At 39.3% G+C, this 12,939-nt stretch overlaps 1 protein-coding gene across 1 annotated transcript in view; it reads right to left on the reverse strand.

Moving 5' to 3' along the window:
• The window catches only part of LOC105092103 (uncharacterized), an 80,276-nt gene extending 68,800 nt beyond the window's left edge, over positions 1–11,476 (reverse strand). Inside the window, exons 1-4 of the mRNA XM_064477060.1 lie at positions 9,201–11,476; positions 4,824–9,115; positions 3,232–3,369; positions 257–2,542 (exon numbers count right to left, since the gene is read on the reverse strand). The gene's annotated coding sequence lies outside the window, so the exon portion shown is untranslated. The remainder of the gene's footprint in view (positions 1–256; positions 2,543–3,231; positions 3,370–4,823; positions 9,116–9,200) is intronic.
• Positions 11,477–12,939: the final 1,463 nt, after the last annotated feature.

Genomic DNA, 12,939 nt, shown 5'->3' on the forward strand with positions numbered 1-12,939 from the left:
CTAGATACTATCAGTCTTTACCTAAAGGATGTTTTTGTGATTACTATCACACAACAAAACATGTCTGAACAAAATGCGAGACAGCCCAATATATTATCAATATTCAAACAGTGCTTTAATATATAACAAGTTTTCAACACTAGATCAATAAAACAGCAAGTATGCAAAATAAGCTACCATCTACGCTTGTTTAGATTCTTTTGTTAAATCTACTAGGAAAGCAAGTATTTCTAAAACCAATCTAACGTCAACCTACCTCTCTGACATCCTCTTCTGGTCTTTTGTAGCAGACAGTATATTTATGCACTTTTCCAAGGGCAGGTTCCCACAAGACACTCCTGGTGCTGTGACTTTCAGGTATCAAGGACTGGGCAAAGGCCCTGGAGATGCAGGACAAATTAGGTCCAGATGCGGTTCTCAACCACAAAACAAAGCTCTAAAGCATCCACACAAGCTTTCAATAGGTTGTTTGGAGAAGACTTCGAGGTGCGCAGCAGAGTAACAAACTGGTTATGATGACATAAGTACCATGATTCTACCAGGTACAGCTGAATTCTTCTTAAGAAGGCTTTTTAAAAATAGGATAAATTTAAATTTTTATTACAACTCTAACTTCTCTATGTTAAATTTCTTCTACTCTATTTAAGGAAGTTCTTACTTACTGCTCAGCTATAATAAAGCAAAATTCACTGTAAGTGGGTAGCTCACGTTTATCAGAGTTAAAGCAGTTAAGAGAGAAATCAAAATCAGCAATACGTTCCCCTAAGACTGTGATAAAAAAAACAGATGGTTCCAAGAGTGAAGAATGAAGATGAGCTGAAATTCAGCACAGAGCCAAAACGGTTAGAAGAAAGTCTCAATGATAAATTTTCACCAAGTCAAACAAAGCTTTACCTTCAAAAGATTGAGGAGTATAGCTAATGAAGAAATTTTTTTCTTTTTTTTCAAGAGTTATTTTATTTTTAATTTTTTAAACAATTTTATTGTGGTATAATTTCTGTACAGTAAGCTCACATACTTTTGATGCACAATTTGATGAATTTTGACAGGTGTGGACACCTATGAAGCCATCTCCACAATCAAGAGACCTAACATTTCCACTGGGAGTTTGAAATTTGCACCTCTGGGAGATTTTCTTTTGCTCTGAGACATATCTCACTCATTCTAGCTGCCTGTCTACCAATTTCCTTTGCCTCTCCTTTCAGCTCTCTGCGTCTCTCTTCCTGAATCTGTCTCCACCTCCACGTTTCTGCACCTCCATCCCTTCCGTGTTCTCATCTCCGTGCCCTCCAGTCCTCTGCTGCTGCAGTCTAGCCCCACATCCCAACCTAGAACCACACTCATCGCTCCTCCCACCGTGACCCTTGGGACTTTTCTCCCAGCACACGTCACCACCCCTGGCTGGCTCCCCACCCTTCCCATCTTCCACCACTCCATTCCCACCGACCACCAGCTTCTGACAGGACCCAACATACACAAGATGATTACTTGCTGTTGATGAATGTCTCCTGCCGCACTTTGCAGATGCCTCTTTTCTGTCTCATCCTGCTTCTGTCTCATCCCCTTCCCCTCTTGAGGGTTCTTTCCAACATCTTAATTTCCTTAGAATTGTGAGCTGAGACTCTCAACATTTAAGCCATGTCATCCATCCCAGCATGCCAACCTCAGTAAGAAACAAAACTAGGCCAGGCAAGGGTCCTAGGTGCAATCACTGCCACTTTTCAAGAAAAGCCACCTGTATGCTAGTGAAAAAAACCAGAAACATGAAAGGGGCTGAACAACACACACGAGAAGCGCAAACCACGGAGTTCGTGTCCTCCGTGCTGCTCTGTATTCTTCCTTCCCAACACCTGAGCGCAGGGCTGGAGTGTCCCAGAAGATCAATGTATTTTGACACTGAGTTAATTGATTAATTTACTTAACTGAAACAGACTATTCATATGTGCCATAGAGTTTCTACCTCAACAAGAACTTGGGACATCTTGATCTTAAACTTAGTATCTTCCACCAAAACTACACTCACCCAACATTCCTGTCTCACCAGCGCTATACACCATCTTTCATGGATCTACAACATCAATTGTAAGATGCACCATTCTTTTCTGTCTTACTGCCTAATTGACACCTCACCAAGAACAGTTTTAAGACACCACTGATTGTAACATACATCTCAAAATCAGGCATGTTTAATATGGAAAAATAAATGCAAACCCTAGAATCAATGTAAGATGCTGCCACAAGTCTAGAAGTAATCTTAATTCTCAAATTTGATTGAGTTAAGTAATAACCCTTATGCACAAACTATCAAATTATTGCTGGCATCACTGGGTGAAAGAAAAAGCCTAATGAATACTATGTTCACAGCAATACGGGAAGAAGGAAAACTAGCAGTCTTACAGGTGCCCTCCCTTGTGGTGACAGGTTCGCTGGTGAGGTCACACAGGACGTCCTGGACCATGACCGCATCTCCAGTGTTGGGAAAGAGCTCCCTCACCTGCACGCCACTCACTGTCGGCCCCACACGCACCTGCAGATGGACAAGCTGAAGGGATGTAACATGTTCAAATCAAATGTTTCCACCAACTGGGGACAGCCAGTTACACTGACTTGGAGCCGCTAGGTTCTGTTTCCTTTTCCATTACACTTCATCGCAAGATACTGAATATAGTTCCCTGTGTATACAGTAGGTCCTTGCTGTTTATCTCTTTTATGTATCTGCTAATCCGAAAGTCCTCATATATCCTGCTCCTCTTTCCCATTTGGTAACCATGAGTTTGTTTTCTATGTCTGTGAGTCTGTTTCTGTTTTGTAAATAAGTTCATCTGTATCATTTTTTAGATTCCACATGTAAATAATATCATAAGATATTTGTCTTTGTCTGACATACTTCACTTAGTATGATAATCTCTAGGTCCACCCATGTTGCTGCAAATGGCATTATTTCATTCTTTTTATGGCCGAGTAATATTCCATTGTGTATATATGCCACATCTTTATCCATTCATCTGTCCATAAACATGTACATAACACAACTTTTATTTTTCATTTCTCTGAACTGCTTTTCCTTTTTCATGCTAATGTTTGCTAGATGTGTCACAGGCCACAAATCTAATCTGCTTTTCTATTTTGCAAGTAAAGTTGTAAATGAGTTCCTAAGTCACCGCTGTTCCATCAGGACTCTAAAATAGGTCTCAGGAATACCTAGTGATAAAGAAAACAAACATCTCCCACCTCTTTGGGTTTGGTTGGTTCTGTGGCGTTGATGGGTTCCTGAAAACAAGGTGTAGCCAGCAGCCCCTCCCACTGGCTGCCACTGGACCTGCCTGGTGGCAGAGCCGACGTCATAAAGGTTGAGGCTGACTACAGGCACTGGCATTGTAGGAATGGAAAGGCAGACATCAGTTTAATTAATTCCTCTTACTCTGTTCATTTTTTAAATTGTTGTTTACCACTTAATAATTGATATTTGTATGCACTAAATAGGGGCTGCTGTGAGAAATCAGTGGGAGTTAACATAATCCTCTCCATCCCCCTCCAAACCCCCCTCTCATTGTGTATCTCCCCCTCATACTCAGGACTGCATGTTGTAACTATCTCACTGAGAAAAGAAGTTTAAATTTAAAGTGGCAATCCAGTGAATCCATACGACAGCCAAAACAGACACCAGCCTCCTCAGATTTCTATTTCTTTTTCTGGAACATCTTTTTAAGTTGACAGTTTTCACTCTTCGATCATAGAATTTCATACATAAAAAACCAACACGGTATTTCATTCCATCTTTCTCTTTAAAAATTTTTAAATGAGAGCTCCACATACTAGTAAGTGAAACTTAATGGATGACAGGCTTTTTGAAGATCAGCCCATGAGGCAGAGTAAAAGGTTTACAGTCTCCTCACCATGTAACACCCATACAGCTCTCTATTTTCTTGTCCAAAGATTAAGTTTAAAGTTTTAAAGGAATTATCAGATTAATCCTGTCTATTATGAAATACATTCTTTCCCACTTCTGCCGGTCTAACATGAAAGGAGATAAGGGCCTAAGAGACCGGGCAGTGAGTAGGGTCAGTTCTTGTCCTGGAGAGTTACGCCCACTCCTTCCTCTTGCAAGTGGCCTCTCTCTCCTTCCCAGAGACCAGCCTAGAAGATGGGAGAAGGGAAGGGTGTTTTCATATGGCCTCAGAAACCCTACCGGGAAGGAGTGAGGAACACCTTGCCCGAAAGCTCTACTCAAAGCCAAAGCCATCTGAGCTTCTCTAGCAAAGACCAGAGTCCAAAAGCCAGGAGAAAAAAAGGGGAGATCTCATTGCCAGCACGAAGATCTGGCCACATGCAGCACTGAACCCGGTCACTCCTGCACAGTCGCTCTTCCAGACAATCCTAGACCCACTCCCCACGTGGTCTCTTCCCTTAAGAAGTGGAGAACTGCTTGTGGGGAGATCCCGGTGAGAGTAAAATCCACACAGTTTAGGTGTCTGAGCAAATGAGATTTGGGGTGTTGACAGCTCTGATTTCATTAATAAACTATAAATAGTTCTAAAAATGTTTAAAAAAAAAGGTGGAAAACTGAGAAAGGTACTTTTCCCTGTGAGATATCTGTGGCCATGACGACCCATTCCACCTGTGGGATCCCGTGATGGCAGGACCAGCCACTAAAAGCAGAAAACCACATTTATTGAGCATGAACAGCGAACTCAGTAAATGTGCACTGACTGGATACTGAATAAAGGAATGCTTCAGAAGACTGATCAAAAAAATCCCACATGGGCTGCACGTCTTTATCTTGAAAAATAAAACGAGATCTTAAAAAAAAAAATCCGACTTACAAGTTTTCTCTGTGCCCTTCAGGACTTCACTATGTTCATCCTCTACCACTGAAGACCCGTCAACACGACACTCGGTGTCGGGCTTCACATCTGTCAGGACTGTGCTGCTTTCCAACCAGCTCACATAAAACTAGGGCAAAGTTAAACAGTAGAAGCAACTTACGTTATCATCGCTTCCCTCTTTTCTACTATAATCGCACTGTAGTAGTTACTGCAATGAGCTTAGAAATTAGATTTTAATGAGGCCCTTGTCTTTTGTTTTTGGTAACCACCAGATTACAGTGAGATCTTGGACATTTCACACAAGTTATTCTCCCAGCTGCTGTTTCCTTATGTGTAAAATCTATCAGTAAAACTAGATCATCTTCAGCGTTCTCTTCCTTATGACTCTTGTATAAACACATGAATAAATTAAGCATCCTCTAATAAAATTTTAATTAAAAATTGTATTGCTGTTCTGCAATCTTTAGAAATTTCAAGAATTTAAGCCAAGCTCTTTCCCACTAATGAAGCCCAAATAGAAGTGCCTGCCCAGCAAGAAACGGAAAGCACCCTCGACTCAGTTCGGCCCCCTCTCCATCCCTCTTGCTCCTCGCCCGGCACTGTTCTCGGAGTCCTAAGGAAGAGGACCGATCTCTGGACCAGGAAGGAGGGGCTGTAGGGGGCGTCCACTCACTTCCTGCCATTTCCCTTCAGAACCTGGGTAGGACTCCACTTGGTACCTGTCCATGCTGTCAGAAGGAGGTGTCCAGCTCACTCTCAAAGACGATGGGTTCGCTCAGCAATGACTAGGTTAGAAGGTGCTTTCAAGTCACCTACTCGCGGAAATAAAGTGCAGACGCTTTTTTCATTGTTAAGCAAGGTGATGACATTTAAATCAGGCTGAAACAGTGGGGAGGGTATAGCTCAGTGGTAGAGCGTGTGCTTAGCATGCACGAAGTCCTGGGTTCCAGCCCCAGGATCTCCATTAAAACAAACAAATAAACAAACCTAATTACCCCCCAAAAATCCAAAATAATACAACAATTTTTTAACTCATGCTTAAAAAATAATAATAAATAAATTAGGTTGAAATGATTTTCCTCTCCCTGTTTCAAGCTTTTACACATACTCTTTCACATACTAAGCAGTCACAGTAAATCAGTTTAGAGGCCCAATGCCCAGACGTCCTCTCTGAATGGACGGTCAGAAGGTTCCCCAGCCTCAGAAGACTCAACCCTGCACTCACTGTCTCTCATTAAAACCTGCTCCCCCTCTTCTGGATGGCACCACAAGTTTATCAGTCACCTGGAACTCAAAACCTCTGAATCATCCTCGAATACCTTCTCCTCTCTCTAACCTGGTACATGTATCAATAAATGACAACTGGGGTCCTGACAATCCCACTGCCTCTATCGCTGTTGGCACCACCCAAGTTCACTGCCCTCATTATCATTTTGATTATGTATATTCAATGTCTGATCCCCTTAGCTGTAAGTTACGCTCTGCGAGGACAGAACTGGTTTCTTAGTTGAGTCTTGTTCCCTGACAGGATCTAACTGAGTGATGAAAGAAGCTAACCGCTTTCTCATTCAAGAGAGGAAGAACAGCCAAATTTCCTAAAACTTAGGAAGATTCCACTGCCTGTGACTGTCTTCTCTGTGGAAACAAGTATAGGTGAAATGCCTAATACGGAAAAATATTTTGCATAAATATTAACAAAAAATAGAAACATTCAGCTCAGTATGACCATTAGAAAGATGTCCCAAATAATAATTATAGGAGAACTAATCCAATGACTCCATGAGCATGGCAGTTCATTCTCATATACACCCATAATGCTTTCTTTGTAAGCCAAAGCTGGGAAAAAGCATCTCCATTCTTAGTATCCTAACCTTTATTGTTCAAAATTATCAAGCAATTTTATTGTCTGGGAAACTAAATGAATGCAACTATTACACAGTGGATATTTAAAAAAATACAGAAAAACAGATAAAAGATGTTTTCATCTCCACTCAAAATTCTCTCCAACTTATAAAACTACAAATCTCTCAGCTAATCTAGAGCCAGAAACCTACTGTATCTGGCTTCTTGGCTGGTCTGTTTCTCCAGGGAAAAGGTAAATCTGTTGTTCAAATTCCAAAAAGAAAATCTGTAATGTTTTGGAGCGAGAAATACAAGGAACATTCAAATTAATGTATCCTCAGTACCCAAAGCACGTGACTCATTTTTGCCACTTTGTTAAACTCATTCCAAATTTTCAAAACCAGAATATATTAGTGAAAGACAGTGTTTATCATAATCTACATGTATTTAAAAGAAATTTTTCTAAGAAGAGCCAGGAGTTTTATCATTAATTTTCCAAAAACCTTCAATTTGGTACTTACCATGTTTTCTTCAGTGATTTACAGTCATTATTTTGCACCACTCTTTGTCACTACAGATTCACTTCTATCATTTTATTTCTCAATCGTAATTCCTTATCAATAGCTACCTTTTTTCAAGGATCTCTACAAACATCTTTAACCATTTGGCCCTGAGTAATTTAACTTCTCTAAATCTGTTTCTTCACTGACAGAGAGAGATGACATCCTTTCTAAAAGTCCAAGCTCTACAACTATAATTTGTCTTTATATTTAGGGGTTACAAGTGCAAAGTACCAAATGAGGTCATCGGTAGTTGGGGCAAAGCACACCATATATAAGACCCCTCTTCCATTCCTAATCAGAAACAAAAGGGAGCAAACTTTACAAAATGTTATCTGGGAACAACCGTTTAAAAGTAACTTCCTAGCTACATAGAGTGAAGGTGCTTTACCACAAAGTAGATGCACACCAGGAAAGAAAGCATCTCTCTTTCCCTGTGTGTGTGTGTGTTGGGGGGGGGGCACAGGCATATATAAACAAAATGTACCCTCAAATAAGCTAGAAGTCATTTACAGTTTGATGCCATCAGAAAAAAAAAAACAAAAAAGAAAAAAGGCAAAGATTAAACCAATGTTTCTCAACTGAGGGCAGTATTCTCCCCAGCAGACGTGTGGCAAATTCTGAAGATTTTTATTATTAAGACTCAGGGGGTGCTACGAATTCAGTGCGGAGACTCCAGCGATGCTGCTAAACAACTCGCAATGCACGAAAGAAACTGCTCCCTCCATCCAAGAAAGAACTATCTGGACCAAACTGCTCAGACACCTAAACTGTGTGGATTTTACTCTCACCGGGATCTCCCCACAAGTTGATGGTGAGGTCATCCAGGATCCTGGAGAGGACTCAAAATCTGCCACACTGTATGCGTGGGTACCATCAGGATCTTCTGCAATCATCTTTAACTCAGCTTTGTCAGCATTTTTAATACCTTGGGAAAAATAAATGTATACAAATAAAAAACATGTCTCAGAAAAAAAATCAACAGAATAGAAGCCAATATTTCATGGGCTACCCCTATATATTCAATGTTAACTAGAACATATATATGTTTTTCCTGAATAATAAAATGATTACATATCTCTGATTATAAAATAGAAACAAAAAAATATTAACCAAAGGCTATTTTGTTTAGATTCTCCTAAGTGCTTCTAACACCAATTTCCCACCAAGAAGTGTCTCTTCAGTGTTTTTTCTGGAAAGAAAAATAACGGATCAAAAATAAACTCAGTTCTGTGGGAAGTTAAACAGAAAGTTTCCTGAATCTTCTTAATCATACATTTGTCCTCTTGACCCATTACTCTCTTCCAAGAAGCCAGTCTCAGCCCATTACAAGGAGAAAAGAAGAAAATGAATTAACCTCCTGGCACAGCATTTTGATAAATTATATCATATCATAAGGAAAATGTGTTTGCCTGTTTGTCCATGCTTCAGAAAATATTTTAAACTACAAAATGATCCTCAGCACACTTGTAAGCCCTGGAGGCATAGCCAGCCTTTTCAGTGCTTAACCAATAGCAAACAGCTCCATGCCTTCATCCTTGAGTTTCTTTGCCTCAACATCATCTTGGGGTTTTTCCATCGCTGATGAAAACACCAATTTTTTGAGCTCAAGGCCTCATGCCAGCTTGGGTCTTGAAGCTCTGTTAGCGAATAAAGTTCAAAGCCATGCCTAGTGGAATTTTTAAAAGAGCATCTGGCACATTATTATTCAGCCACAAGCTTTGACCAAAAGCAAGAGCTCCAAGCACGCCAGACCACTTTGTCTCACCTGTGAGGGTACTGCTCCTTTGTAAAGTAAGTTCACCACGGCTTGCAACAAGCTCTTCTTGTCTCTGTGAGCATTTAACTGCCACTCTGTTCTGGGGTCCCCACTATACTGAGCAAGGGCTAAAAAGACACTATTGGCGTTAGCATATATCAAAGAGCATGATGGAAATGTCTAAACGTCTTCAATATTGTCAGACCTACCAACCTGCACCCTTTTGGGGCCAATCGCAAACTTCCACAATGTGAGAAATGAGACTCCGCACAGTTCTCAAGTTTGCCCGGCTGAGGCTCCACGATCCGTCCACCAGCAACACAACGTCTGCTTCAGCCCTGGTCAGACACTCCATCCCTGCCACCGCAATCCTGAGACAGCACAGAGTCAGGAGCAAGTCCTCTGTAGAGTGACTTCCCAGCCATGCCTCAGCCAGCCCCAGGCATTCAGTCGACTGTTTCAGCTTTGTGGCTTAGCCAGGTGATTTGGAGTTTAAGACTTAGAAAATACGTCCCTATGACTTATTAACTTCAAATGAGAGTCACAGGAATCATCAATTCCTCCAATAACTATTTCAGTGGAAAAGCTTTACTTCTTCTTTGATTATAGTTCTCAGCCACAACTGTAGAACATGGAGACTTAAACTGTCATGTAAATTTGAATGAACTCACAAACCCAAAAGCTGATGTTATGTAAATGGGAATGAATGTACAGCCATCTAACTATAAGGAAATAATAATTTAAATAAAACTTTCAATATGATCTAAAGATTAGATGTTGCCTTCTCTATATTTTAAACACACTTCCTTTCCTTTCTATGCTGCTGTTTATATTCTTTGTATTTTTTTTATTTGGGGGGGGGAATTAGGTTTATTTATTTCTGTATTTTTAATGGTGGTACTGGGGATTGCACCCAGGACTTTGTGCGTGCTATGCCTGTGCTCTACCACTGAGCTACACCCTCCCCCTGTGTTCTTCTCAACATTCAATGGTCATTAGCACAAGTATGATGAACTCTCAAAATGTGTAAGCTGGAAAAGGTTTCAGTGAGCCAAAAATCTCTTAAATTAATGAAAGCTCCCTGTTAAGTATCACGTATCTTATGAAAAATTAGGCACATAGCTCTTAAAATTAGATCTTTCTGAAGTAAGAATATATTGTCTAAAAACCTGATAGCTACTATGTTATTCAGTTATTCATTACTTAACTTAATCATCTACTATGTATACCAATCAGGTAAATACAGATGGTGAAGTCTGCACATTTGAAAAATCAAGAGAGGAAGCAGACAATATAGAAAAAGGATGCAATCAAGTATACAAATTGAGAGCTACAGAGACAGCAAGAACAAACACTGATACAGAGCTAGGGTGCTTTGGAAAGAAAGAATCATCCCAATATCCTCAGTGTACACAGGCTACAAAATAAAAATATACGTCAGTTAATATCATCACAGGAAAAACAATAGAACTTTCATGCAAAACAACAAGAGCTGACACTTTCATTTATTTCATCCACATTTTCAAATGCTCTCTTTTCCAGGAGATTATTTTACCAGCTATGAATTTTTCAACTTCTTGCATGTTAGCATCTGACTTTTATATGACCAAAAAAAGGGAAAAAATCACATCACTGAGAAAAATTCAGTGATGCTCATCACACTACAAAGGCATCACTCACGTACTGGACGGTAAGTCAGGAGTGAGGCTTCCCAAATTATTCCAAGCACCTAAACCTTTCTAAGGTTGCTTCTGCTCTGCTCACACTACCAAAAAAGAAAATTACAGGCCAATATCACTGATGAACATAGATGGAAAAATCCTCAACAAAATATTAGCAAATATAATCCAACAGCACATAAAAAAGATCATTTGCCATGATCAAGTTGGATTCATCCCAGGGACACAAGGATGGTTCAATATATGCAAATTAATCAATGTGGTACACCACATCCACACAAAAAAGGAGAAAAATCACATGATCATCTCAGTAGATGCAGAAAAACCATTTGACAAAATTCAACACCCATTTATGATAAAAAAAAAACTCTTACCAAAGTGGGTAGAAAGGGGACATATCTCCACATACTAAGAGCTATTTATGACAAACCTACAGCCAGCACAGTACTCAACATTGAAAAACTGAAAGCCTTCCCACTAAAATCTGGAACAACAACAACACAAGGATGCCCACTCTCACCACTCTATTCAACGTAGTCTTGGAAGTCCTCGCCACAATAATCAGGCAAGAAAACTAAGTAAAAGGGATCCAAACTGGAAAAAAAGAGGTAAAATTGTCATTGAATGCAGACAACATGATACTATATATAAAAAACCCTAAAAGTTCCACCAAAAAACTACAAGAGCTAATAAAAGAATTCAGCAAAGTAGCACGATGTAAGATTAACATACAAAAATCAGTTGTGTTTCTTAACACTAATGATGAATAAACAGGAAAAGAAAGTAAAGAAACAATCCCTTTTAAAATTCTATGCAAAACAATAAAATACTTAGGAATAAATCTGACCAATGAAGTGAAAGACTTATACGTGGAAAAATACAAAACTGTGATTAAGGAAATTAAACAAGATTTTAAAAAATGGAAAGATATCCCATGCTCTTGGATTGTAAGAATCAATATTGTTAAAATGGCCATTCTGCCCAAGGCAATCTACAGATTTAATGTAATCCGTATCAAATTACCCACAACATTTTTTACAGAACGGGAATTAACCATCCTAAGATGTATATGGAATCACAAAAGACTCAGAATTGCCTAAGTATTACTTAAGAAAAAGAATGAAGCTGGAGGAATAACTTCCCCAGACTTCAGATAATGTAACAGAGCTACAGTCATCGAAACAAGAGGGTACTGGCATAAAAAGACATATGCATTAATGGAACAGAATAGAGAGCCCAGAAATAAATCCACAGACCTATGATTGTCAATTAATCTTCAACAAAGGAGACAAAAATACACAATAGAGAAAAGACAGTCTTCTCTTCAGCAAGTGGTGTTGGGTAAACTGGATAGCAGCCTGTAAATCAGTGACATTAGAACACTCTCTCGTCCCATACACAAAAATAAACTCAAAATGGCTTGAAGACTTAAATATAAAACAAGACATGATAAATTCCCTATAAGAAAATATAGGCAAAATATTATCTTACATAAACCTTAGCAATGTTCTCCTACAACAATCTATGGAAATAACAGCAAAAAAAAAAAAAAAAACACAAATGGAACCAAATTAAATTAATGAACATTTAGACAGCAAACGAAACCATAAGCAAAACAAAAAGACAGCGTATGGAATGAGAGAAAATATTTGGAAATGATGTGACTGACAAAGGCTTAACTTCCAAAATACATAAACAGCACAAACAACTTAATAACAAAAATACAACCCAATGAAAAATGGGCAAAGGACCTAAACAAGCAACTTTCCAGTGAAGACATACAAATGGCCAATAGGCATACGAAAAAATACTCCATATCACTATCAGAGAAACACAAATCAAAACTACAACGAGGTATCACTTCACACCAGTCAGAATGACCATCATTCAGAAGCTTATGAGTGATAAATGCTGGAGAGGGTGTGGAGAAAAGGGAACCCTCCTACACTGCTGGAGGGAATGCAGTTTGCTGTAGCCATTATGAAAAACAACATGGAAATTCCTCAAAAAACTAAAAATAGAATTACCCTATGATCCAGCAATCCCACTTCAGGGTATATATCGGGAGGGAACTCTAATGCAAAAAGATACCTGCACCCCAATGTTCATAGCACCACTATTATACAATAGCCAAGACATGGAAGCAACCTAAATGAAGCAAAAGATGACTGGATAAAGAAGCTGTGGTATATTATACAATGGAATACCACTCTGCCATAAAAAAGAATAAAATAATGCCATTTGCAGCAACATGGATGGACCTACAGATTGTC

This window comes from Camelus dromedarius, chromosome 21, assembly GCF_036321535.1.
Source record: "Camelus dromedarius isolate mCamDro1 chromosome 21, mCamDro1.pat, whole genome shotgun sequence".
NCBI lineage: Eukaryota > Metazoa > Chordata > Mammalia > Artiodactyla > Camelidae > Camelus > Camelus dromedarius.